Raw genomic sequence first — 23824 nt, 5'->3', positions numbered from 1 at the left:
AGCCCGTCTCGTCTCGGGGGGGCCGGCTTCAGAGACAATACAGCAAACACAGCGGGGCGGGGGAAGAAGACGACACCACACATGCGGGTACATTCAGCTCCGGCGGGAACAAGACATTTGTCGGTCTTTTCAAGTGCCGAGAGCCGAGCAATCCTTCACTTGTATCGTTTCTCCCCGGTGACTAGATCTGGCCCTGCGACTCTCGACTGGGCTCACCCCCGGGGCAGCCCAGCAGGTGTAAGCCTGGCCGGCACCCGGATGGGAGATTCCACCCCGGAAAAGCTCCGGTTGCTGCTGCTCCTGCAAGAGGTGTGACAGGGACCAGTAGGGAGCGCTCACCCTGCGGGCTGTGTGGCTCTCTTACGCCCCAGCCTCCTGATGGCGACACTCTGCTGCACAAACAGGTGCCGTCCTTCGCGGGAGGCGTCAAACCGAGGTCCCGACCCTCCTTGGCCATTAGGAAACCCCAGGGCGTCTCTCAAAAAGAGACGCCGGGGGTGTCCCTCTGGTGTTAGTGCTCCCCTTTACCCATCAGTCGGGGTCTCCTCCTAATCCCCGTCTCACCTGTAACAATCAATGACGAGGCCCCCCTGTCCGTGAGATTTAGTACTCGCGCAAGAGACCGGGGGCAGAGCGCGAAAGCGGTCCCCCGCCCCCCACAAAGTGGGCGCTCCGGGTTCCCTCTCGGGGCCCTGCAACACAGCGGAAGGGCAGCGAGAAGGAGCCTCTTGCTCTGACGCCGCAAGGCCACAAGAGGGCGGAGGCGCCGCGCGCCCGGCCGACGTGTTGGACCGGTGCGCTTTACGTGCTGAAATAAACACGCGAAAGCCCCGAAATGTTTCCAGAGTGCTGTGCACTGGAGGTTTTTGTCTGGTGAAGACTTGCCTGGTGCTCCTCCGTGCAGATTGTTTGTCCTCCTCCAGTGCGGGACGAGCCAACACAAGGGAGCGCATTCGCCAACATCCAGGCACCTGACTCGCTACTTGAAGCTGTGTGTGGCGGGGGTTCCGTGCCCCCCGAGCGGGACTGAAGGATCGTTCGTGTGCAACTCTTTGGAAAGGAGCTGCTTTCCAAATCGCATTGCGTGCCTGGATGTTGGCGAATGCGCTCCCTTGTGTTGGCTCGTCCCGCACTGGAGGAGGACAAACAATCTGCACGGAGGAGCACCAGGCAAGTCTTCAGTGCACAGCACTCTGGAAACATTTCGGGGCTGTCGCGTGTTTATTTCAGCACGTAAAGCGCACCGGTCCAACACGTCGGCCGGGCGCGCGGCGCCTCCGCCCTCTTGCTGCCCCTGCAGCTGCTTCACTTTTCCCTTTAGTTGCCATCGATTTTTTTGTAGTGCTATACATATACGATTGAGGTATCTTAGAGTTCTCCTTCGAAGACCCAGCACTCTCTTTTCTTTTCCCAGTGTTACTCATATCGGACTTTTTAAACCTAAAAAAAAATCGTTTTTTTTTCTTTCAATTATAACTGAAGTTTAAACAACTAGTGTTAAGTCCTTATTTTTCTGTAGTCAAAAAAAGCAAAAATTAACATTCAGGTCATGAAAAACTCAAAAAAACTCCCCAACCACTAAACTTTACCTCCCACCTGAGCGCCATCTTGAACGCCCCTACCACCAGAGAATGCTCACGATTTCGGAAGCTGTCTCCGGGACGTGCTGATTCCACACATCCTGAATAAATCATGATATTGTTAGTTGCTGTAGCTAGACGTTCAAATGAGTTTCATGGCCAGATGGACTGTTTCCTCCAGCGGTATAATATTGCAGTGAGACAGCACTATGCCTGCAAGACTATGTCACGCTAAACGCCACAGATTGTGTTTGTCCGTTCGTGTCAGTCGTCCCGCAGCCACGGGAAGTGGGACACAAACATGCTGCAATGCTTTCAAGACGTTAGGATTTGTTTGTGCAACATCCAAGAAGAGTACTTGTGGCTTGAATGTGAACTGTACGTGCCCGCCCCCTTTCCTCTGTAGTGCATGAGTTCCTCCCGGCATACCCTTCGTCATTGTTCTGTCATCTTGTATTTAAAGGGTTGTATTTCTGCTGCTGAAAATAAGCAACGGTTTTCTCACAACGCCCTTTGTTCCCAACGGAGCCCTTGTCTGTCATGAAATTCTTCAAGACCTCAAGCTAGAAGAAGGAGAAGACGACAAATATGAAGCGTTACCGCAACGACATGCCATGAGACGATCGATAACGATTTCCATAGGATCCCCGCGGTTGCCTGGCAACCGTCAGCTTTGCGCAGTGGCAGTATCGTAGCCTGTGAGGATTAGCCGAGGCGCGATTATTGCTAGTTGAAAACTTTTCCCAATATCCCGCTTCCGCCGGTTTGCAATACAATCGGCGAAAGCAATTTTTGACAGTCTCGTCAGAGACTGAGCAAGGTGTTTAAAGACAGATTGGGTCATGATGACATCATGGTAGAAAGAAACGAGCTTGTTACGTCTCAACAGAAACGCTCTTTAGCTCTTTCAGCGTTATGCAGAGAACAGCGTCTGTCGAGATCACTTTTGAGTCAGCGCGAAACGCCGTGTGCTGTCAGTTTGATTTCATATTGCTCGTAGCGGCGCCCGGCTTTTTTCTGTCAAACGTTAGGTTGCGTTTCTTCATGCTGCATCGTCGGAGTGAGTGGAGCTTTTTAAACGTCTGTACTTACTGCGCCCCATAAGAAATCGTTTGTCCCCGTTCAAAAGAGATTGTGCGATGTCCTGCAGCGTTCGCAAAGCAAACCTTTGACAGTTTGAAAAGAGGAATTTATTCTGCTTCCTGTGCGTGCAGTAGTTACAAAGTTGAACGTCTTTACACGATCTGCTGCAGTTTTCAGTGGGTGGGCTTTGTCAAATGGCTTGGAAAAACGCACTGTGTTTCGGCTCGGGAAAAATCATGAGCAGTGTCCTGCATGTTTTCTGTGTATATCTGTCCTTTAACGCATACAGAATTCATTCAAAATCATTGATTTCTCCAATTAACAAGGGTCCCTTTTTGAACCTGCCAGAAGCATTCTTTCAATGTAACAGATTTACTCCGGGGAAAGGCAGCATGACATTGAGAGTAGCTCAAGCTTTCAGCACCCGTATCGGACTGCGTGTATGCAGACACCGCTCAGAATCCCCTGTAAGATTCTCCCTCAATTCCGTTTTGCAGTGCTTTAGCTCTTTCAAAAGGCTTCGCTTTGCTAGTCACAATCCAAGGCTCATGACAGCATTTGAAACCAATGGCCGGGAATCGAACCCGGGTCAACTGCTTGGAAGACAGCTATGCTCACCACTATACCACCAACGCACGCCCACAGGCACCCTGCAGGACACCACCAGAGAATGCTCACGATTTTGGAAGCTGTCTCCGGGACGTGCTGATTCCACACATCCTGAATAAATCATGATATTGTTAGTTGCTGTAGCTAGACGTTCAAATGAGTTTCATGGCCAGATGGACTGTTTCCTCTAGCGGTATAGTATTGCAGTGAGACAGCACTATGCCTGCAAGACTATGTCACGCTAAACGCCACAGATTGTGTTTGTCCGTTCGTGTCAGTCGTCCCGCAGCCACGGGAAGTGGGACACAAACATGCTGCAATGCTTTCAAGACGTTAGGATTTGTTTGTGCAACATCCAAGAAGAGTACTTGTGGCTTGAATGTGAACTGTACGTGCCCGCCCCCTTTCCTCTGTAGTGCATGAGTTCCTCCCGGCATGCCCTTCGTCATTGTTCTGTCATCTTGTATTTAAAGGGTTGTATTTCTGCTGCTGAAAATAAGCAACGGTTTTCTCACAACGCCCTTTGTTCCCGACGGAGCCCTTGTCTGTCATGAAATTCTTCAAAACCTCAAGCTAGAAGAAGAAGAAGAAGACGACAAATATGAAGCGTTTCCGCAACGACATGCCATGAGACAATCGATAACGATTTCCATAGGATCCCCGCGGTTGCCTGGCAACCGTCAGCTTTGCGCAGTGGCAGTATCGTAGTGTGAGCCTTTGTGAGCCTGTGAGGCTGGTATCGCTCTAGGTTGAGCCTAGGGGGTTAAGGCCAAGCAGCAGCTGAGCTGGGTGGGATCCGGCAGCAACGTTCTCTCTCTCTGCTCTCTCCTCTCCTCTCCCCTCCCCCTTTCTCTTGCTCTGCCTCCTTGGCCTCTTGGCTGGAAGTGGGTACACGTGGCCTGCCCGCGGTGCTTGCTTTCTTCCTCGAGACTCGGAAGCGCTATCCACTCCCTCTCTCTCTCGCTCTCTCTCTCTCCCTCTTTCTCCGCCTCCTTGGCCTCTTGGCTGGGAGTAGGTACACGTGGCCTGCCCGCGGTTCTTGCTTCCCACCTCGAGACTCAGAAGCACTAACCGCTCCCTCTCTCTCTCGCTCTCTCTGCCTCCTTGGCCTCTTGGCTGGGAGCAGGTACACGTGGCCTGCCCGCGGTGCTTGCTTTCTTCCTTGAGACCCGGAAGCACTTTCCGCTCTCCTCTCTCTCTCTCCTCCTGCGCCTCCACCTAGCTGGGCTTTGCCCACAAGGACAAAGGCCAGGGCTCCCTCGCTGCTCCTTTAGCTCTTTTTTGCTCTCTCTCTTTCCCTCCTTTTTTTTTCCCTCTTTCTCCCTCAGAGATGGCAGACAAGAGGACACTGATCCGGTTCCACTGGACAAAGAAGACAGAGCCGATGCCGACTGCAAAGGCCTTCTTTATGACCTTCCTGCGAGGGATCTTGCAGTTGGTGGCCGGAGATCTCTACTGCCTCCAGGACAACAACGCAGAGAGATACATGGAGGCCTACATGGCTACGGACGCATCGTACGAAAAGGCAACGAGACTGATCAGGGAGAAAGGTAAGCACCCTGGTTTCTCTGATTTCAGGCCGGAGCCTATGAGGAAGACGAATCAGAGGACCATTACGGTTTGCACATACAATCCCTACGTACCAGCGGAACGGGTAACAGCGTACCTAAGGAGGTATGTAACCGTGGTGGGAAAACCGACAGAGGTCAGGGACGAAGGCGTCTGGTACGGCAAACGCCAGTACCGAGTCCTCCTGAAAGAGGACCCAGAAGGCGTCGACGGCTTCCAGCACCCCCCGGCTCGCTTCAACATCGGAGCCGACAGGGGGTACCTCTACTACCCCAGGATGCCGGATTTTTGCAGCAAGTGCAGACAGTCCGGCCACAAGACAAACACATGCGACATCGTCAGATGTCACAACTGCAATGAGGACGGGCACCTGGCAAAAACCTGCCGGGCAGCCAAAAAGTGCGACGGATGCGGCGCCGAGGGACACCTCCTTCGCCAATGCAAGGTAAGCAAACCTTCGTTTGCGCAGGTGGTGGAAGCCGGCAGGCAGAAACCGGTCTCCAGACAAAGGGAGAGGGCTGAGAACAAAGAACCCGCACCTCCCCCGCTGAGAACCGAAACTGCCGAGGCCACACCCCCAGCCGCATCGGTGCCACAAGATGGCCGCCAGGAAGAGGGACAAGATGGCCGACCGGAGGAAGGGCCCTGCATAACTCCCAGCAAAAAGGGAAAGCGAAAGCGGGAGAAGAGACCCAGGGCGGATCCACCTTCGGAAGGACATAAAAAGAGAGTGGTAAGGGAAAACCGTTTCCTCGTCCTAGAGGAAACGGAACTTTCTTCCCTCGAGGCCCAGGAACAACCGGAGGAGGCGCTTCAGGAAATGGAAACCCTCCCCCCCGAGGCCCAGGAAACGGAACCCCCCTCCCCCGAGTCCCACGGACAAAAGGAGGAGGCAGCCCAGGAAGAGGTAACCCCCTCCCCCGAGGCCCAGGGACAACAGGAAGGGGCAGCACAGGAAGTCGGAACCCCCTCCCCCGAGGCCCAGGAACAACAGGTAGAGGCAGCCCAGGAATTGGAGCCCCCCTCCCCCGAGGCCCAGGAGAAATTGGAGGCCCCCGAAACTCCCGGAAAAAGGGAAGAAAGGAGCCTTCCCGAAGCGGTGGCGGAGAGTATCCTCGAGGACGACGAGGATTATTTCGAAGCCGCCCTGGAGCCCGGACTAATGGTAGGGCTGGACCTGTCCAGCATGTTTACTTTTCAGTCCCCAGCGAAACCTGGAGGGAGCCCAGCATATTCCCCCCAGGACCCGAATGAGAGGAGTTACATCTAGGCTAAACAGTGCCAAGATGTAGACTCCCAAGTTTCTACTGTAAGTACAGAGAGGAGGTTTAACTTTCACTAGTTTTAATCATGACTGTGAAACTAACCTTCCTAACAACCAACGTGAGAGGGCTGAGAGACCCGGTGAAAAGACGGGGAGTCTTTCATGATCTGGCCTCAAAGTCTTTCTCAGTTTGTTTCTTACAGGAGGTCCACCTGAAGGATGAAAGCGACAAGCTGACATTCACCAGGGAATGGACGAAGGGAGAATCATGCTGGAGCGTAGGAGGGGTCCACTCTTCCGGAGTGGGAATCCTCCTCCTCAAAAACTGGAGGCCGATCACGATGCTCTGCGTGGACGTAAAGATCCTGTCCAAGCTCCTGACCGGCAGACTGAGAACCGCCCTCCCCCACATCATCCACAGCGACCAGACGTGTGGGGTGGAGGGGCGATCCGTCAGCTGGAACTTCCAGCTGACCAGAGACGCCATCGCCTGGGCCGAGGACCGGAACGTGCCCATGATGGTGGTCAGCCTGGACCAGGAGAAAGCCTTCGACAGAGTGAACCACAGCTATCTGTTCAGGGTGCTGGAACGCTTCGGTTTCGGAGAGAGTTTCAGCCGCTGGATTCAGATTCTGTACTCTGACGTGGGCAGCAGAGTGAACGTGAACGGAAACCTGGGGGATTTCATTCCCCAGGAATCCGGAGTACGACAGGGCTGCCCCCTTTCACCCCTTCTCTATGTTCTCTTCACAGAGCCCTAAGCAGAGGTGGTGAGACGGGACCCCGTCATCGACGGCCTGGAGATACCGGGAGGCGCGGGGGAAACCCTGAAGATCTCCCAGTACGCCGACGACACAACGCTGTTCCTGAGGTCGGACAGGGGGTTGAGGAGGGCCCTGCAGGTCATGGAGCAGTACTCCAGAGCCTCGGGGTCGAAGCTCAACCACCGAAAGAGCAAACTGAAGTTCTTTGGGCCCTGGAAGCACAGGACGACGGCGCCGGAGGGTCTCGAGCTCTGCACGGAGCCCCTCAGAATACTTGGGGTTTCCTTCCAGAGCCGGGACAACGAGACCAACAACTGGACTGAGAGGATCGCCAAGATGAACACGAAGCTGGGTCTATGGAAAACGCGGTCGCTGTCCTACACGGGGAAAGTGATGGTGTTGAAAGCAGACGTCCTGCCGGCTTTGGTTTACCTGGAGGTGGTGTACCCGCTGCCGGCCAGACTCAGACGAGCGCTGCAAGGGATGATCTTCGGCTTCGTCTGGGGCGGCAGGTACGAGTGCATCACGAGGAACCGGATGTGTCAGCCGGTCGAGGAAGGGGGTCGAGATGTCCCACATTTCCCCCTGAAACTCGACTGCATCTTCTTCTGCAACCTCTGTCGGGCGCTGCGGGAGCCCATCGGCCACAAGTACCAGTACTTTGTCAGGCTGTGGCTCTCCATCCCGATGAGGCACTTGGTCCAGTGGTCAAACACTTGGCCCAAGGCAGAGAGGCGACCGGAGCTCTACACCCACGCTGTCAAGTGGAGCAGGAGGTACGAGGCCACGAGACAGCCAGAGCTCTGCACCAACCACAGAGCTCTGTACAAAGAGGTGAGGGGGCATCTGGTCGAAAGAACTGGACAACGAACTGAAGGACCTCAACTGGATGGCCGTACACAAGAGACTGGCTACCAGAGAGGTCCTCTACAGACACTCGATCTCCAGGAATCCGCATTGCCCCCGGGACACGTGTTTCGTCGAGGAGACTCAGGAGCACGTTTTCTGGAGCTGCCCCTTCTCCAAGGCGGTGTGGGGCAGAATGGACAACATAATGCAACTCCTGGAAACGAATGCGGTGCTCAGCTACCAGTACATTCTGCTGGGGCTGGCACCTACCGGACTGGACAGGGGGACGCAGTTCCTGATGTGGCTGCTGCTGTCCCTCACAAAGAAAGGCCTGTGGGACGCGAGGAACAATCTCATCCGGCACAACAACAAGTGGGGAGCGAGGGAGCTGGAAGAGAGGATCCTGGCGGACCTCAGGAGGAGGATGAAGCACGACGTTGCTAAATGGGGTTTCTCCACGGCAAAGGAGCGCTGGAAAGGCCTATGGACCCTGTACAGGGATTAATGGTTTACAGCAAGCGGTAGGGTTTGGAGGGACTCTCATAATAGCGCAAATCCGCCCACCCTTGCAAGGATTGATAACGGACAATCACCGCCGTTCCGCCGATGTTTTAATTTTGTGGAGTGTTATCGTGTGAGATGTTTCCTTTTGAGATGTGTTTTTTTTCGGAATAAAGTATATTTTATAAGAAAAAAAAAAAGATTGTACCATAAAGATTTCCATGGAGAGGACTATGGTTTCCTGCAGGACTATGCCGGTAGGAGGACCAGGTTCCACAACTTCAAGGGGCTGTGTCGAGGTGATCCACAGTACTGTCAGGACCAGCCGTGGCAGTTTTAGGATTCCCATTCTGGAACATAGATGAGGCACATGGTACAGTTCCACTATAATTTTGAATATATTTTCCTAGCATACTAACCACCGTTCGGTTTGCCCTTTCTGCCTGGCCCGAGGATTGAGGGTGGTAGGAGATATGCAACTGGATCTTGACCCCAAGCATATTCCACAGGGTTGCCATTACTGTAGCTGTGAAATGGGTTCCCCGATCCGAGTCCACGGTCAGGGGGAATCCCCATCGACTGAACACATGGTTCACCAACAGCACTGCAGTTGTCTCTGCCGTGTCGTTGGGTGCTGGGAGGCACTCAATCCATTTTGTGAATGCACACGTAACAGTGAGGAAATATTTGTTCCCTCTGGATGACCTCACCAGTGGCCCCACCCAATCCATTTGAAGATTGGACCAGGTGAATGTCATGCCCTTTTTCTGGAGTGGTGCACGGTGCAAGGGCCGTGATGGTTGGAACTGGCTACACGTCAGACACCCCTTTACATACGCGGCGATGTCTTGGCCCATGTGAGGCCAGAATGCCACCTGCTGGATAGTGTCGTATGTAGCCTTGATTCCCCGGTGACCCCCACAGGGTTCGTCATGAGCGTGTTGGATCATGACCCCCCGATGACAGTGGGGAACTACCCACTTTGGGACACCTTGTGCAACTGGTACACAAACCAACAACCCCTTTATAATTTTTAGGTTGTCTTTCACCTCTGCCAGCTCCTTCAGCTCCAGAGACTGGCTCAGCACCTGCTCCGAAAGAGGTTGACGCACTGGGTCAGCGATATGCTGATACATTTGCCCAATTGCTGGGTCCTGTTTCTGCATTTCCGCAAGATCGGTGTTAAAACCCTGTGACCCAAGCACTACAGATTGAGGGTCAGCTCCGACATCCTGTCTAGCCCTGCTTCGGGTGACCGTCTTGACCTCAGCCACGAATTCTGGGGGTAGCCATTCCTGCTGGAACTGCCAGGGTTCACCCTCTAAGGCGCCAGATTTGGCCAACCGGTCGGCCTCATCATTCCCGTCTTTGTCGGGTCCCTTCACCTGGAAGTGTCCCTTCACCTTCCTCCAGTAAACCATCATTCCAGCCTCGGTCGTGAGCTTGTCACTGGCCAGGAACAACTCTTTGTTCTTTACTTCCTTGCCCCGGGCATTTTTCATGCCGTTACCCTTCCAATACGGAACGTGAGACACGAAGCTATGTCGGGCGTAGTTCGAGTCACTACAGATGACAAACTGTTTAAGGCCATGTGTCAGGGCCTGCTGGAGGGTGATCAGCACCCCAGCTACTTCCGCATACTGACTAGTCTTTGGTCCTAGCTTATAGCGGGTCGGCCCACAGGGAGTATTGTCTTGCCAGACTACTCCTACCCCTGCTAGCACCTGCTGTTCGTGGCGAAAAGAGCAACCGTCAACATAGGCCATGGGTAAGCCCTGGCCCACGTTTTCATCGTAGTACCAATGATTGTTCGGTAGCTCAGCAGCGGGAATTGTTTCTGGAGCTTCCATGTCAGTGTCACAGCCATGACACACTTGGCCCAAAGCCAGGCCCTGTCCCAGGTACATTTTCTTGCTCTGTGCATAACGTACCTCTATCTCATAGCCTTGTAGGGGCATCATTCATGCCACAATCCTGCTATTTGACACCCTGCCCGCTTTCAGTCTCTGGCTATACAGGAATGTCACAGGTTGGTGGCAAGTTTCGATGATGATCTTTTGTCCCCCAACATAACTACGGAAGTGTTCTACCGACCAGACCGTAGACAACAGGGCCTTCTCGCAGTCCAAGAACTTTTGCTCCACTGGGCTCAGGGCTCGACTGGCATATGCCACCACCCTTCGCTCTTGGTTATATTCCTGACTCAGAGCAGCCCCAAGGCAGTGCTCTGAGAACCCTGCTTCAAGGTAGAAGACCTTATTTTTGTCAGGGTAGGCCAAGCTCGGCGCACTACCGAGTCTGCGCTTCAGCTCCATCACAGCCTGTTCTGGGGAAGGCCCCCACTCAAAGGGCACGTCTTTCTGCAACAGCTTGTGGAGGGGCCTTGCTATTTCAGCGTAATCCTCAATGAACTGCTGGGAATAATTACATACTCCCAGAAAGCTGCGCAGTTCAGACAGGTTAGTGGGCGACTTCATATTCTGGATAGCTTGGACTCTGCTGGACTGTGGCTGTATGCCTTGGGCTCCAACCAACAGTCCCACGTACTCCACTTGGGTCCTACACCACTGTCCCTTAGCCAGGGACAGTTTGGCCCCTGCACAGGAGAGCTGGGTCAACACATGCCTGATCTCGGCCATGTGTTCTTCCCAGGTCTGACTCCGCATCAGAATATTGTCCACATAGACCAGGTTGCCCCTGGCGGCTGCATCACTCATGGCTTTGTGCAGAAATATGTTGAACTCCGATGGGGAGTTGGAATACCCAAAGGGGCATCGATTCCAGGTGAACTGCCTGTTTCCAAAGGAAAAGGCCAGTTTGTACTGGTCTGTTGGTTCTACCTTAAGGGTCCAGAACGCATTGGCCACATCCACTGTGGTGAAATATTTCGCTGTTGTCACCTTGGCTAACTCTTGATCTAGGTAGATCATTGGCCATCGTGACAAAGGAACCTGTTTATTCAGCTGCCGGTAGTCAATGGTCAGACGCCATTTACCACTGGGTGTCAGCACCGGCCACAGTGGGGAGTTATAAGTGGAGTTACACTCCCTTATGATCTGACGCTCTAGTAGAGCATCCAACGTCTGCTTTATGGACTCGTATGCCGTGAGGGGAATGCGATACTGCCCGACATAGGTTGGGCGGGCACCAGGGGCCGTGGGAATGCGCACTGTGTTCAAATCCGTCACCCCGCAGTCATAGGCGTCCCGTGCAAACACTTCCCGGAAATCCTGGAAATTCTGACGCAGCTGCTGACGCTGGCTTTCCATTTCCAGGGCATCTGCCTTACCAACCTGTTCCTGTACCTGCTCTAGGAACCCCGCTTTTGACGGCATGGCGGTATCCTGGGTCGCACTCTCGGCTGAGTGGTCCATCGGAACACCTGCGTGTACTGTGTACACAACCATCTCATCCTTATCGCTAAGGTCCACCCTGCACACCTCCTGGTTGCAGAATCCCTCTATTGGCATAATTGCAATCATCCGCCGAGGGTAGGTGTAGTACACCTGCTCGGTTCCCCCCTCCCTGGCCAAGGGACCAGGGAGCTGCCCCAGTACTGGGATGGCCAGTTCGAAATCATAGAAACCATTGTCAATTACCAGTCCCATGTCAGTGCGAGCAGGGATTTTGACATCTTGTTTTGCTATGTTCTGCACCAACAGGCAGGTGGCTCGGCCATTCCGTTCCAGTCTGGGGGGTACAACAGACTGCTAGGTTCAGTCTGATAAACTGAGCTGATGGTTGGAAGAAAACCATCTCAGCGTCCATTCTCTGTCCCTTCTTTAGGCGTACCGGAAACCCTGCTGTTGACGCAGGAACGATCAGGTCCGATTCGTTTACTACCTGGTAGGCCTGAGGAATCGTCTGACCTGACCGAATGTTCTCGGGGTCGCCGCTTAGAGAGTGGGCATCTGGGTCCACCCGTGTCCACAGCACACTGTTTACTGTGTCCAGCTGGGCGCCCAGTCGAACCAATAGGTCTGCACCAATACAGACCGAATGGGTCAGCTGAGGTGCTACCTGGAAGTAGTGAGCAAACTTCCTTTTTCCGATGGAGATGGAAGCTACACAGCTTCCTTTGCTTCAAATGGACCTATGAGGTGGGGGTGCCCACCACAGAACCTGTGACTGTGTCACCAGGGTCACCTGACAGCTTCGCGACAGGTCCTCGAACAGACCTTCACTGATTATGGACTTCTCAGAGCTGAGGCTAAGAATTACATCATCAACCTGCACTTCTGCCACCTGGACCCCCTCCCACCACCATGGGGTGGTAGTCCTGGTCCCCCTGAGGTACCAGGGTGCACAGAAAGGACTCCTATTCATTACCGGACAGGGAGATCCACTCTTCTTCAGGGATGAAAAGGGGGTGTGCTTTACCTGGCGGGTCAAGCAGCTGCTCGGAGCACTGCTCCTGTAGTTGGGAGACCGTGGGAGTGCTGGCCTGGGCAGGACTTCCCTGTAGTTTTGGAAAGCAAGAAGAGACATTTATTCTCGTCCAGAGGAACCAGGAGGAACCTCCAACTCAGCTATAGTGTTCAGTGGGCACTGTGTGATCACAGCATAACCACTGAATCCCCCTTTTTGCTGTGCAACAGGCTTAGGGTTTTTGACCTGAACCCACAATTTTCCACGCTGGCAGTCCACCAGAGGCTCCAGCCTGTCAAGCAGGTCTTGGCCAATGAGTAGTGGCTCTGTTTTAAACCTAGAGATGTAAACAGGATGCACCACATTCATTGGCCCGAACCTAAGTGCCACCCACACTCGGTGTGTGATCCTGGCATGATCCTGGGTATAGCTGGAAATATCTATCTTACACGGTTCTACCTTAAGTCTGATGCCTTTTCCTTTCGCTACTCGTTTGAGCTCGCTGAGTAGATCGGCTGACATCAAACTAATTTCAGCCCCAGTGTCAATCAGTGCTTCTCTATCTAAGACGTTTTCAAGAGAAACCTTGATATCAATACGCCTTGCTTTGCCTTTCTGGCTGAGATTCCCTAAGAATTGTTGGAAGCCTGCCTTTTCTTTGACTTCAGGGGCGGGGTCAGCGCCCAACTCAGAGTCACAGCCTTCTTCCAGGCAGGAACCCTCCCACCCAATCAGATAGACTGAGGGAGGGGCTTGGGACGGATCCCCGCCTCCTCCAGTGGTCCCCCTAAGCTCATTCACACTTCCGGCATTCGGTGCGGAAGGTTTACCCTGTCCTGATCTCTCAGGCAGGGCTTGTTCAAGCCTGGCCAGGCGGGCTGCAGTCGACTCCCTTCGTCCAGTCTTATGATAGGCTCTGCCTGAGCCCTTGCCTTCCCCGTAGCGCTCACGGCGGCTCTGACGCTTAGTGCGGTCCTGCCTGCCTATTTTGCGCCGGGCTTAGCGAGCTCAGGAACCTCAGCTGCCTCGAGCTGAGGCGAGTTGTCAACCCTGCTGGCTTTAGTGGCGAACACGGCCGTTTTAGCAGGTTTTCGCTCTGAGAAAGCAGAGACTTCAGCTCCCCAGGCTTTTTGAGCCAACCTTCTAATGTCAGCCATTTTCATCACTTTTGCATCAGTGTGCATCACAATCATTTTCCTGACTGAGGGATGCAGATTAGCAATGAATAAACCTTTGAAATTCACGTTCTCTTCGCAACCCTCTTCATTCCGCCCTGCAAAATAAGTGCGCCTAAGCCTCTGATAATAGTCGCGAGGGGCTTCAGCTTTTTCGTGCTTAATATGGTGCACAGCGGCCACGGCAGCTATGGGATCGATAAAAGCCGAAAATTCTCCTATCATTGCCTGACACAGCTCCTCAAAGCTATTACAGACCTCCGGTCCTTGTCTAGACATCCACTCGTGGACCGCTCGGCTGGTAGTTTTCCTTACTTACATAGCCTTTTCCTGTTCGGACGCTTCGGGCATAAACTGCAAAGTATATCTCAGCTCATCGATGTAGGTCTCCACATTATTCCCTGACACTGACGGGTCAAACCTTTCTACATCTTTGGCTAACTGCCTCAGGGAGTGGAGGTTAATTTTTACGGTTTCTCCGCGGGCAGGGAGACGGCCGTGATCAGGAGCAGGGGGTCTATGCCTGAATTGACTCGCCCTTGCGTTTCGCGCAGGACTCGGCGATCTCCCCCATGCCGATCCGACCACAGACCCTGGCCGGGAGAAACCTCCTCCCGGCGCGCTGGGTGAGCACTCCGGGCTGCTAGGTGGGCTGGCATGCAAGTGGGATCTAGTCTATTTTGCTTCCAGTACGGCAGCATCTGACTCCTTTTGCCTTTCCTGGCTGAGCTCATTTAAACTCTCAATTTCTTTTTCTTTTTCTTTCAAGCTCGCTTCCAGGTCTCTCCTAGCTACCTCAGCCGCAGTTTCTCTAGCAGACAAGTCATCTAATTTACCTAAAACTTCCCTGAGTCAGTCTTCACTTTCCTCATTTTTCACTCTCTTTTCTCTGATTATATCCAACAACTCAACTCGCTCCGCCTTATATCTTTCTAGCGTTCCCTGAAGCTTTTGAAACTTTGTCAGCTCGGACAAAGACAGTTCCAGCTGTTTAGCTAGATTTAAGGTGAAACTCGATAGGACCAGAACTGCGTTCACAGACCCTCCTATGTTAAGCTGGTTCGCTACCTTAGCTACTAAATCTACTTGCAGCTTCTCAATATCATCAAAGTTCAACTTTTCGATACCACTCCAGTAACCAGGATTGTCGTCGCTAGAAATAGTACTTATAAGCGACTCCACTTCAGACATTTTAGCAGCCATTGTCATTACGTCAGAGAAACTTTAAGAGTATTACTTTTTTTTTTCTTTTTCCAAAATACAGTATGGAATCTAGACACCCGAGCAGATGGATTTCCAATCAGCACACGTTACACTAAACGCTAGAAAACAGGGGGATTTCTTTACGCAGTTATCAGCACACCCGGTATTCGCGTATAGAAGCCGCGGTGCTGTGCTGAACTTGAACTCACAGCAACATCAGTTATTCTGTGCGACTGATTCTCATTTCATTCTAAACTCGCCCACCCAGGGACGCCATTAAATGTAATGGTTTGATGGGTTTACTGAGACAATTATTAATTGTAGCAGTAATCACGAGGTTGTTCGTTGGGGCTTTTAGAAAATCAATCGTCAGAACAACTAACAACGCACACACAGGGGTTCAATACACTAGATACATTTATTAATATAAATTGTGCACTAAACATATACTAGTCTGCCTGGATACGAGTGGCAGACCTTACTGTGAGGGTTATCAATATACAAGCTATATAATCCCAAAGAGATGAAAACACAAAGAGATACACAACAGAGAATATATGTCAATATATATCGTTCGGTTACCAAATCGCTAATCAGTGTTATTACCCACTGTTACTCTAAACTCGGAAGTAAATACATTACTCATGAATTAAATTGATAATAACTTGTGTTGAGGTACAATTGAATTCTCGAGACGGAATGTAGAACATGGGGTATACTTATCCACTGTGTATGGATTTGGAATTTCCCGGCACGAACACCAAACCAGCTGACAGGCTCTGTTGCAGCCTCTGTTCCAGCGGTTGTCCAATGGGCGTTGTCCCGGCGTCCTCTGGCTACCGGCCAACCAGTCAAGGTGCAGCTCGAAGTAGGACGGGCGGAGGAATCTGACTGCGGCGCGCAGGGCAGTCGTTGCTCCGAGGGGATCTACCAGCAGTCCGGCTGGCTGGTAGAAAGTCTCTATGCACAGAGTGTGACCGCGAGTCCTCACAAGTCACTCTTGTGCCTGGGAAGAAGCTGGTTCGTTCCCGGTCCAGCACTGCTTCTGAATAAGCTATTCAGGTTGTCGACGAGGGTCCAACTGTAGGGTCCAACTGTCCAACACAAACACAATCTGTGGCGTTTAGCGTGACATAGTCTTGCAGGCATCGTGCTGTCTCACTGCAATACTATACCGCTGGAGGAAACAGTCCATCTGGCCATGAAACTCATTTGAACGTCTAGCTACAGCAACTAACAATATCATGATTTATTCAGGATGTGTGGAATCAGCACGTCCCGGAGACAGCTTCCGAAATCGTGAGCATTCTCTGGTGGTGTCCTGCAGGGTGCCTGTGGGCGTGTGTTGGTGGTATAGTGGTGAGCATAGCTGTCTTCCAAGCAGTTGACCCGGGTTCGATTCCCGGCCATTGGTTTCAAATGCTGTCATGAGCCTTGGATTGTGACTAGCAAAGCGAAGCCTTTTGAAAGAGCTAAAGCACTGCAAAACGGAATTGAAGGAGAATCTTACAGGGGATTCTGAGCGGTGTCTGCATACACGCAGTCCGATACGGGTGCTGAAAGCTTGAGCTGCTCTCAATGTCATGCTGCCTTTCCCCGGAGTAAATCTGTTACATTGAAAGAATGCTTCTCGCAGGTTCAAAAAGGGACCCTTGTTAATTAGAGAAATCAATGATTTCGAATGAATTCTGTATGCGTTAAAGGACAGCTATACACAGAAAACATGCAGGACACTGCTCATGATTTTTCCCGAGCCGAAACACAGTGCGTTTTTCCAAGCCATTTGACAAAGCCCACCCACTGAAAACTGCAGCAGATCGTGTAAAGACGTCCAACTTTGTAACTACTGCACGCACAGGAAGCAGAATAAATTCCTCTTTTCAAACTGTCAAAGGTTTGTTTTGGGAACGCCGCAGGACATCGCACAATCTCTTTTGAAGAGGGACAAACGATTTCTTATGGGGCGCAGTAAGTACTGTTACTGTCACTGCTCGATACCGACGTTGGCCTACTATACCATGTTCAGCCACCGCTAGAAAATGTACGGTTCTAGCACTGGAGCAAACAACAGGAGGGCCAACGTCGAACAGGCACACGTGTCAGACATGGAGAGCGATGAGAAAGGGATTCGAACCAATGCCTGCTGAGCACAATGGATTAGCAGTCCGTCGCCTTAACCACTCAGCCACCTTGTCGACGAAACTGGGCTGTCCGGACATGGGTTGGCGCGCTCCAGATTATCTTTTTCTTTTTTTTCCCTCGTACTCGAGGGTCATTTTCCTGTTCCACATGCGATTTCAACATTTTCCTTGGGAGATGTCAAGCCAGCAAGCCACTGCTGTGGTTCAGTGGCCAGTGTGGAGTTCAGTGGCCCTGTTGTACACAGAAAGTACATTGAGCTCCTTGGACATGAAAAGTTCCAGATAAAAGCCATTTGTCATCCTTTCTCTTGGTGTCGATGTTGCTATTGTATGTAAAGGTGGCAACTTGCTCAGCGAGCAGGCGGAGCACACACCGAATGCAGATGTGTCTGAGTGTTGTGTCCAAGTGGCTGCAAAAGGACAGTGCTCCTGGGGTGCCGTGGCTTAGTTGGTTAAAATGCCTGTCTAGTAAACAGGAGATCCTGGCTTTGAATCCCGGTGGTGCCTTCTTTGTTCTGTCTTCTCAAACAGAACTGGTCCTTACGGACAACCGCCTACGGCTAGACTTGCAAGTATTCATTTCCTGTCTTTAACGCGACTTGTTTTTCTTAAAATGGATGCAACTTGCAAAACATGAAATACAAACCTTGCTAATCAGCGCTAGCGGCTGTCAAAAAAAAAGAAGTCAGCAATGTTTTTTTTTCTTTAACCTTAACCCTGCTAACGGAGAAGAGTTAAACGACCGAGTCTATGCAGCTTAAACGGTGCGCAAGTCGGGTTCTTAGCTGAAAGGGTGGTAAATCACGCTCACCCCAGTCCTTAATCTTTTAAAGAGGATACAAAATTGAACCTAGTCGCCACATCACATGCATCCTGTTCAACGATAAAAAGGTAACATCTATCCTCGCTCCAGAGTAAATCTCACGTTGAGGGCATCTTTTTTTTCACTTTACCGTGAATCGGGCTCGACTGCACAGAGGAGAGAGCAGAGCAATGAGGTCACGGGACAGGGGAGTCACACGCTGGCGGTTTGAATACGCGGAAGATCACTGAGGGATCCACAGTATGTGGACCCTCCGTGCGCCATCAGTCCGCACTCCGGACTCTGAATCCTGCCATCCGAGTTAAGATCTCGGCGGAACCTGAGGCGCAGTTACTTCTTAAAACGTAATCTGGTGAGCATTTCTAGAATCGCACTTGAATAGATGCAGCCTTTAATGTTTTGCTAGGTTAAAATTGATGACTTCTTGTATTTCAGTAGGCAACTGCCCTCTTGATTTTGGATTTAATTTCTTTATTACAGGGGCGCTTTTATGAAGACAGAGTCATGTTCAGGTACTTTGCTTGATGGAGGAAGCTCATTTCGGACTCTGTGATCTGCTCACCTGGAAAGGTCTGCTATACTACTACAAGAGAGAAGTAGAGTCTGGAAGAAGGGACAATTTTATGATGCTTTGGAAGATAATGTTTTTTTTTCTTATACTGAAAATGAAAAGTAGTTGTTTCTTTATGGACTCAGTCTTTGGAATTTGTATATTTATATATTTCAGTGAACCCTCAGCCATTCCTTCTGTATTGTAATTCAATTTCTCTTTTAAAATTCCTTCCCCAATTCTAGGACCTGCAGTTGATGAACTCCACAATGGCTTCTATTTGAAAGTCTGTGACTGAGACCAAGTAAGTGTTCAATTTTTTATGAAACCATTATTTATTTTGGAGCAATGAGCAATTCTTATATAAATGCAATAAAATCATTATGCTCAAACTATGAGAGAGAATTTTAAGGATAATTTTATAAATCAGTCTTAGCTTGTTTCTATACACAGATGGTATTATTTATTTTCAAAGGAAACCCGCGAGGATTCCCCTGGTGTGCAAGATGTGCCTGAATACTTTTGATCAGCTTCCTGCTCAGTTGAAGAGGGCGTGTTTGAAGCACGCCACGGCAGAAGAGATCAGGATGGCCTCTCAACAGGAGAGGGAGGACATGATGAATCACCTGAAGAACGGGGTCATCGTGGATTACCACAGAATAGAGATCAAAGGACACTTTGTGGGCTTGAAATACAAAGAAAATCATGTTCTATGGTACAAGATAAATACAAAACTTAAGCTTTTATTTTAATGAGATTTATTTATAAAGCATAAGCAATCATTTATTACATTAATATATGTGAAAATAACATTTTAGCATCATACGTTTAGTATATTTAGTTCCTAATGCTGAAAGAAATGATCATAGAACATGACATCTAACCTTACCTGCGGTGTTTTTAATCCCTATTGCTCAATGCACGGTGAAAGCATTGCATACATATGTCTGACAATGAGGACAATGGGCCCCTGAGACAGTCATTTACCTGTTTCACAAATGATCGTATTTTACTAGAGATTCTGTTTGTGATTCAGATGTGCATTCGGACAGCAATCCCTTTCAAGAAATGATACGTTCTGGATGAGGTCAAAGGTGCTGGAACATTGTATTTAGGATGTGTTTGCAGAGACTGTGTGTCTCCTGCTTCAACGCAGTGATAAATAGATGTGCTCCTGTAATTCATTGGTACATGCCCAGGGCAGTAAGCAGTCTGAGGATTTATATCCAGATGGCATAGAGCAGTGAAGCAGTGAAGTAGTGCAACACACTGGATCATTATATTATTAGAATCTATTCTACTTACATTATTACATTATACACAATTTGAGTTCATTTTAAAAAGTAAAAGGTAATGAAAGGAATGCATTATCATAAGAAAGATAATACCGATATGCATGTGATAATCATCCTTATATCATGTAGTGCGTCATTTGGACATTTTGTGGGATTGAAATACAAAGAAAATCATGTTCTATGGTACAAGATAAATACAAAACTTAAGCTTTAATTTAAATTAAATTTGTTTATAAAGCATAAGCAATCATTTATTACATTAATATATGTGAAAATAACATTTTAGCATCATATTATTACATACAAGTCTCTAGCTTCAACACAGTGATATATATATATATATGCTCAGTGATTTATTGGTACATGCCCGGGTCAATAATCAGAATGAGGATTTATTTCCAGACGGGCTACAGGTAGTGTTGTGAAATACTTCAACACACTGGATCGCAGATTTAGACCCCCTGCACTCTTACTCCTTAAAAACCAAAGAAATGAAGATATGTAGCAATCACATTGCAACAGGGCTGACAGTGACTTAATGCTTATACTAGTGGACTTCTGGTACCTTTAGGGTACGGTGTTCCCTGAAGGGCTCTCAAACCCCGCATTTCAGATGCCTAGCTGTTTCGCTGATGTGTTGCACCTCAGAATCACTTTTAAACCTTACCTCTGGTATCTTTAATCCCTATTGCTCAACGCATGGTGAAAGTATTGCATAAATGTGTCTGAAAATGAGCAATGGGCACCTGAGAGACTCATTTGCCTGTTTCACAAATGATCATATTTGACTAGAGATTCTGTTTGGGATTCAGTTGTGCATTCTGACAGCAATCGCTTTCAAAAAACGATACATTCTGGATGAGGTCAAGGTGCAGGAACACTGTATTTAGGATGTGTTTGCACTTATTCTGTGTCTCTAGCTTCAACACAGCGATATATGTATATGCTCACTGATTTTTTGGTACATGCCCAGGGCAATAATCATTATGAGGATTTATTTCCTGATGTGCTAGGGGTAGTGTTGTGAAATACTTCAACACACTGGATCGCAGGTTTAAACCGCCTGCACTCTTACTCCTTAAAAACCAACAAATGCAGATATGTAGCAATCATATTGTAGCTGACACTCATTTGCCTGTTTCACAAATGATCATATTTTACTAGAGATTCTGTTTGGGATCCGGATGTGCATTCTGACAGCAATCTCCTTATCGCGGCTTTGCCCTTCTTGCCTCTTTGGACAATATCTCCATCTTGTGGTCGTTATTGGTAATGTCTAGACAACATCTCCATCTTGTGGTCGTTGTTGGTAATATCTTCTTATGCCCTTTTTTATTTTAATTCTCTATTAGTTGATTCTAGAATCTCTACAATGGAGATGAAAACATCAGTTTTATAGCAGACAATATGACATTATTTATAGTCCAATTAGAAACTTATTACCCTGTTTTTAACATAATAACAAATTAAAATTGATTAAAACTAAGTTTGGAACACCAGGGAACATAACAAATGATTTTTAGGAAAACCATGAGGTTCTCTGTGTCCAATGCCTGCAAGGGGAGAAAGCTAGAATCCTTTGATTTTTTCAAAATTTGAAAATAAACATCATATAACAACAGCTTTCATTCCTAGGAGTGAAAAATAACCATTTTTGAAGACATAGTAGTTTCTAAAACACTACAATAAAGTTAAAAACATCAGTTTTATATTACATTATTTTTAGTGAAATTAGTCATTTTTTGCACTATTTTTAATAAAATATCTAATTAAAAGTGATTAAAATTAAGTTTGGAACAACAAGGAACACAAAAAAAAAAGATTTTTAGGAAAACCATGAGGTCCTCTGTGCCCGATGCCTGCAAGGGGAGAAAGCTAGAATCCTAAAAAAAAGTTATCAATTCTAGAGCCTAAGAGGAAAACAAGACAAATGTATATCTCCAAATAATTTTATGTGCTTCAGAAGAGCCCAGGAAAGTTTTTTGCATACATGAAACCACGCCCGTTTGCACATAAGCAGACATGGTTGCACACACGACTGCATGAAAGCACACGTGCATGCGAAGTCATCCTGTTGAGCATTTGAAAAGCCGCACCACGCCGCACTTGAAATAGCTCTTACATTAGTGGTAGACGCAGGAATCACCTTTTTATTTACGCTCTTACCAACGCGATGGAAAGCAAAACAAAGCAAAGCAGAGCAAAACAAAACGAACAAACGAAAACCCTCACGTCCCGCACTTGCATATAACGCCGTTACGTGCCCAAGCGGTATTGTACGTCATCCTAGCACTGCACCCCGGGGCGTACGGTATATGGGAACGAGCACACGCCACGAATCGTCTCGAATCACTCCCTACAGCTGTAAGGCGCCTTGAAGCGTGCACCCCCAACATTCTTCTTTGCGCATCTGTGAAAGGTAAACTCTTGAGCAAACTCTGAACCAGCTCTAAGGAAACTAATCTGATTAGACGTTACTTTGACTCATCTTTTTACTCTCAGTGCTGGATTGCTCAAACTCCAGCTAGGGTTAGGTTTAACATTCCCACGCTACTTAGACACTTTGTTTACGCTCAGTGCTGGATTTTGGGAACTTCAGGACGAGTGGGAATTTTCTCCTATCTGTCAATTCTGTTTTGTTTTGGAGACTCTTGGCTGCCTATATTGTACAGTGCAGCGTGAAGGAAACATTTTCCAAAACTGTGTCAGCTCAAAAGTTGTAAGAAAACCTCTCCAGCTGCTTTACCTCTCTTCATTTTTGTCATTTAATGTGACAATCGATGTATAACTGGAGCCTCACATATGCAAATGGTGAGGCTCCAGTTCGACACCACTTTACAGTATATGACAAAAGCATGGCAGACTGTGCCGGACCAGCTGGTAACTTCCGCTTATTTTGACCATATTAAACATTGGAAATCTTCCCACTTGCATTTGTGACACTTGATTTTGGCTCCACCTAAGACACTCTTAAATCTTCAAACACTTTTCTCTTCTCCCGCAACACTCTTGTCTGTCGGCACTGTGTGGCAGCGTTGCAGGACAACCCATCTCACCACGGAAAGGAACCTAACAGCTTTGGTAAGAGAGGAGAAAAGGACATGGCCCGTACGGGGCTCGAACCCACGACCTTGGCGTTATTAGCACCACGCTCTAACCAACTGAGCTAACCGGCCTCAGGACAGTGCCCCTCTCTGTGCTGCAAAAAATCGAACTCAGGGAATTTCTTTTGTCCTCCTTTGAATAGAAAGCCGTGTAATTCAGTGTACGGGCTTTCTCATGCAGTTTCATGGTTTCACAGCAATATTCAGCTGATTTTAAATGTACCTAAAGGAGAAACATTATTGAAGACCATCAATTACCAAGAGCTTTTGTCAAAGGTTTTGGTGGTCATTTTTAATGACCACAGAGCACTATGACCTCGGTTTTACATCTCATCCAAAAGACAGTGCCCTTTTACAACACAGCTTCTCCGTCACTATATTGGGAGATTGGGACCCGCACAGACCTCAGGGTGAGCGCCTCCCCGCTGGCCCTATTAACACCACTTCCAGCTGGAAGCTTTGTTTTTCCCTGTAGCTCACCCTCATCCAGGTACTGACCTGGCTCACACCTGCTTAGCTTCAGTGGGTTTTCAGTTGCGAGTTGCAAAAGTTGGGATGCAAGTGATGGAGCCGTTCGCTGCAAAAGCCACTGCATTGGCCAGGAATCGAAACCAAGCCTCCTGCGTGGCAGGCGAGAGTTCTAACAATGAACCACCAATGCTCAATGCCTGTACCTTCAAAAAAGACGCTTTTTTGGTGCTGTGTGCAAAAAGCGTCGACATCTACTTCCAGCTGCAAAATGCCATCCGCGGACGCTGTGAATTTATTTATTTAGACACCGCTCAGAATCCCCTGTAAGATTCTCCTTCAATTCCGTTTTGCAGTGCTTTAGCTCTTTCAAAAGGCTTCGCTTTGCTAGTCACAATCCAAGGCTTGTGACAGCATTTGAAAACACTTGCCACTGCGTTGGCCGGGAATCGAACCCGGGTCAATTGCTTGGAAGGTA

At 49.2% G+C, this 23824-nt stretch overlaps 2 non-coding genes across 2 annotated transcripts; one reads left to right on the top strand and one right to left on the bottom strand.

The window, feature by feature from the left end:
- The first annotated feature begins 2249 nt into the window (after positions 1-2249).
- Positions 2250-2391, top strand: LOC138228192 (U4 spliceosomal RNA). Its single transcript, XR_011185278.1, has one exon. It is a non-coding gene; the product is annotated as a U4 spliceosomal RNA (small nuclear RNA).
- A 20485-nt stretch (positions 2392-22876) lies between these two features.
- On the bottom strand, positions 22877-22950 carry trnai-aau (transfer RNA isoleucine (anticodon AAU)). The gene has a single exon. It is a non-coding gene; the product is annotated as a tRNA-Ile (tRNA).
- Between the last annotated feature and the right edge of the window lie 874 nt (positions 22951-23824).

This window comes from Lepisosteus oculatus, unplaced genomic scaffold (genome assembly GCF_040954835.1).
Source record: "Lepisosteus oculatus isolate fLepOcu1 unplaced genomic scaffold, fLepOcu1.hap2 HAP2_SCAFFOLD_40, whole genome shotgun sequence".
Taxonomy (NCBI): Eukaryota; Metazoa; Chordata; class Actinopteri; order Semionotiformes; family Lepisosteidae; genus Lepisosteus; species Lepisosteus oculatus.
Note: the sequence above shows the minus strand (reverse complement) of the source record. Positions and strands in the feature narration are given on the sequence as shown.